We start from the raw sequence: 4,098 nt of genomic DNA, 5'->3' as shown, positions 1-4,098 counted from the left end.
GACGGGCCTGTCGTGGGGTGATGAAAAAGAGGTGACCGGATTGCAAACATGCATCCAGTCCCTGGTGAACAAGCCAATCCGGCTTGTTAATGTAATCCAGGTTATGCTTGTCCGCCGGATCCTCCCGTGCCAACAACGGGATTTTAATCTGTGGGAGTTCGACCCGGCGCAGCACCAAACCCTTAGCAGGCTCTTCGACACGATGTACGAAGATGCCTGGAAGGTGCTATTCAAGGGCGCCGAGGCTCCCGCATCCGCTTCCAAGGACCGCGGATACAGCTCGCAGCGTCACGCTAGCGAGGTAAGCTATCTTCACCTTTTACAGGATGTTAAGCTTTCTTCATAGTTTGACTCTATGCGGGATCTAAACTCCCTTACCTTTGACAGGCTTGGCGGGCGATATCCGTACCGATTAACTGTCCGGCTCCGCTGCCCGAAGACCCAGCCCCTGCTCTCCTAGTGAAGCTGCTGGCTCTGGCGCCTTATGTGGTGCCGGAGAAGAAGGCCAAGAAGAAGAAGGCCACGGGGACTCGAAAGAGTTCCCGTAATGTGGTGGTGTCGGACTCGTCATCCGACGAGTCCGAGACGCTCTCCTCCCGTGAGAACGAGGAGGAGGAAGAAGAAAACTCTCCCCCTCCAGCGGGGGGAGGAAAGAAAAGGAAGGCCGCCCCAACGGGGGAGGCCGAAGGGTCCAGGAAGAGGAAGACCCCTCTGCCGAACTACTCCCCCGACGCCGAAGAGGACGAAGAGGAGTGGCCAGATAGGGCCAAGCGTCCAGCGAAATCGTAAGTATTCGGATATCAGAGTAACTCATGACATTCCTTTGTCGCACAGCTTTCCCTAATGTCGAACATAATTATGCAGCCCGCCCTGGGCCGAACTCAACGAGTCGTCGAGCGGCTCCCTGGATTCATCGGACGTGAACTCAGTTCCGCCCGCTGTCTCCCCCCGCACTGCGGACGACGCCGAAGTGGCGTCGCAACGAGCTCCAGGGCAGGAGGAGGTGGTCCTGGAGGAGCCGCAAGGCGACCTCCCGGACCCCAAGAGTAAAGGGGACAAGACCCCCCAGGGCTCCAAGTCCGGCTTTGTGCCGGACACCGCGCCGGAATCTTCAACAGTTCCGGACCACGGTAGGCGAACTCCTTCCAAGAGGAGCAAGCCTTCTGAGCCGGCAGCCTCCGTCCAACCGGAGGTGCCGGACAATCTGCTTGAGGTGCTTGACGGCGCCTCCATCGACGAGGAGCACCATACTATTATGAGTACGGTGATCCAGAAGGTTCAGTCCGCCAAGAGCGGACTGACTGAAGCTTGCGCTAGCCTTCTAACAGGCTTCGAGGTAAGTAAACATATATAAAAATAGTACCGCATAGACAGTAGCCCCTGATGCTCTGTTTGGCGTTCGGAAAGAAAAGCCGAATAGAGGATCTAGTAAATTTCGCAGGAGTCTAACAATAAAGAGTCAATATGCGTGTGCAGGCTTCGCTGCTATCCACCGCCGCACTAACTGCGGAGGTGGGTGTCCTGAAACAGGACCTCAAGAAGACCGAGCAAGAGCTCGGCCTTGCCAAGCGGCAGCTCGAGGAAAAAGAAGGTAGGAAATACCTTACAGAAAAAGTGCCTATAGAGAGGCGTGATTGCAAAAAATAACAGGATTGCACTGCTTATTATAAGGGCCACGACTGAGGTGGCGACCCTCAAGCAGGCGATGTCCGAGGCCGAAAAGAAAACGGCCACGGAGCGCACCGAGCGAGAGAAACTTGCGGCTCAGGTTGGCGAGGTGCAGCAAGAGCTTCAGGCTCTCATGAAAAAACATGAGAGTTTGGAGCTTGAGTCAAAGACCCAAGCGTCCGAGCTCGCGGCGGCCCTTGAGACTGCCAAGTCTGCCAAGGCCGAAGCCCAAAAGGCCCTCCAAGAGTTGGAGGAGATGAAGAAGATAGCAGTGGGTAAGGCATTCTTTATGCAAAGCAGAAATATAAAAGTAAACTACTTGTTACTTACCCGAATCCGGAGTTCTCCAGGGGCATTCACAGATCTTCCCTGCAGCGTATCCGACGCCGCCGCATTCTACCGAGCTGAAGAGGGCAGCTCGACAGAGAAGGTGTTCTGGTCTCAGTATGCTGAGGCCGGACACCCTGTGCCCTTGAGCGACCAGCTGAAACAGCTGGTCGAGCTCCACAAGGCGGCCGAACAGGCCATGAAGGGCTTCATAGTTCGGCTGTGGCCTGGAGAGGCCCTGCCTGGGAGCTACTTCGCGCTGGTGCGGCGGCTGGTGGAGGCTTGTCCAAGGCTCGAGGTCATCAAGCGCTCCGTCTGCATCGAAGGTGCCCGTCGGGCCCTTGCCCGTGCAAAGGTGCACTGGGGTAAGCTGGACGGTGAGAAGCTTATGAAGGACGGGCCGCCGCCGGGGAAGGAGCATCGCAAGCCTGAGAACTATTACAAGGATGTTCTTGCGGGTGCCCGCCTTGTGGCGGATGAATGTACCAAGGATGTAATTTTTGAATAAACTCGCTCGTTTTTATCCTGTGCGCTGAAAACTTGTTCATAGGCGCTTAAGCAATGCTTGTTGAATTTAAAATATTATTTTCTGTGTGGCCGTTTATCAAAAAACTGAGAGATGGCCAGTCGTCGGCTTCTGCCCCCATGCCACTAGTGCTGGGGTGTTCGGGATAAACCTGAGCGCTCTTTTTCCCATAGTTGGGTCCTTTGAGGGAGGCGCTCAGCACAACGAACCAGGCAATCGGACTATAATGCTTGAACACTCTCAGTTAGCCATAGAACTTTATAATTTTAAATTTCGGCGAAGCCCCTAGTTCGGAAGACCGAGTTCGGGGCGCTATCCACGCCTTGGCCGGACAAATCCGGCTCCTCGCTCGAAATGGCATAAGTCTTTAGGGACTCGAAAAACCTCTCGAACAGCGACCGGTCTCTCGCCTCATCATGACAGTCAGTTTTAGCTTTCTCCACTGAGGTGCTTAACCCAGCTCAACCGGGGCACAATCGCAGTGGTTCTCCTGGTGCTACCTTAGCCGGTATAGCGGAACGTAAGGCACCAAAACATAGGAGCCGAGCAAACCCAACTATTGACCCAAATCATGATTCAGAGCCGATGCATATAGTGCTATAAGTTCGGGGTGCCGCACTTGTGAAAGTGTACGGACTTCTCACACCATATTAAAGGGTACTGAAGCCCCTGGCGTACTTGTCGTACCACAGTGTACGGGTGCAACATGTCATTAATGAACATATATAAAAGAGAGTAATGCAGAAAATAGACAAAAGCTATGCATTGTTTATATAAAGGCTGCTGTCAGAGCAGAACGATACAAGTGGTATTATAAGGTAAAGATATTGGACTATTTAACATGTCCTAGCCAGGGGCAGGCCGCGGAATTGTATTCAAAACAGGTATACTGCTCGTAATAGAGACCACCTGGGGGTTCCATAATGCGGCATGGCTTGTCTGCCTCCCTGGATCTTGCATCGTTTGTGCGGCAGTCGAATTGCCGAACAGGTCGTCCGAAGTATGGAGTCCTGAAAGTAAGAAAAAATTAAAAAAGAATCCGGCAGCCCCTAGTACGTTTTAAGCCGTATTTTGGGTGTGCCATTATTGTGCCCCTTCCCCTGTGCCCATGGTATTTCAAGGGCGTAGTTATGTACGCGAGGTACTGGTTTCGCTATGTCGCGACAGCTGGGGTTGGGGCCGCATTGCTACGCTTGCTCAGAGTGTGCCAGGCGGTCCTGCTGTGGGTTACTCCGGGCGCGCTTGGCAGTGTCTGACTTTTTAATGGTCGGACTGGAGAATTGCCTGAGAAGGCTACTTTGTACCTCCGTTGCGAGAGCCGCCGTATGCTCCTCCGTACGGAGGGAGCGTTCGGTGTTTCCGTTGACCGTAATTACTCCTCGAGGGCCTGGCATCTTGAGCTTGAGATATGCATAGTGCGGCACCGCATTGAACTTTGCGAATGCGGTTCGTCCGAGCAGGGCGTGATAGCCACTGCGAAACGGGACTATATCGAATATTAACTCTTCGCTTCGGAAATTGTCTGGGGATTCGAAGACCACGTCAAGTGTTACTGAGCCTATACAGTTGGCTTCTAC

The sequence above is a fragment of the Triticum dicoccoides genome, chromosome 7A (assembly GCF_002162155.2).
Source record: "Triticum dicoccoides isolate Atlit2015 ecotype Zavitan chromosome 7A, WEW_v2.0, whole genome shotgun sequence".
Taxonomy (NCBI): Eukaryota; Viridiplantae; Streptophyta; class Magnoliopsida; order Poales; family Poaceae; genus Triticum; species Triticum dicoccoides.
This window is presented reverse-complemented; position numbering follows the sequence as displayed.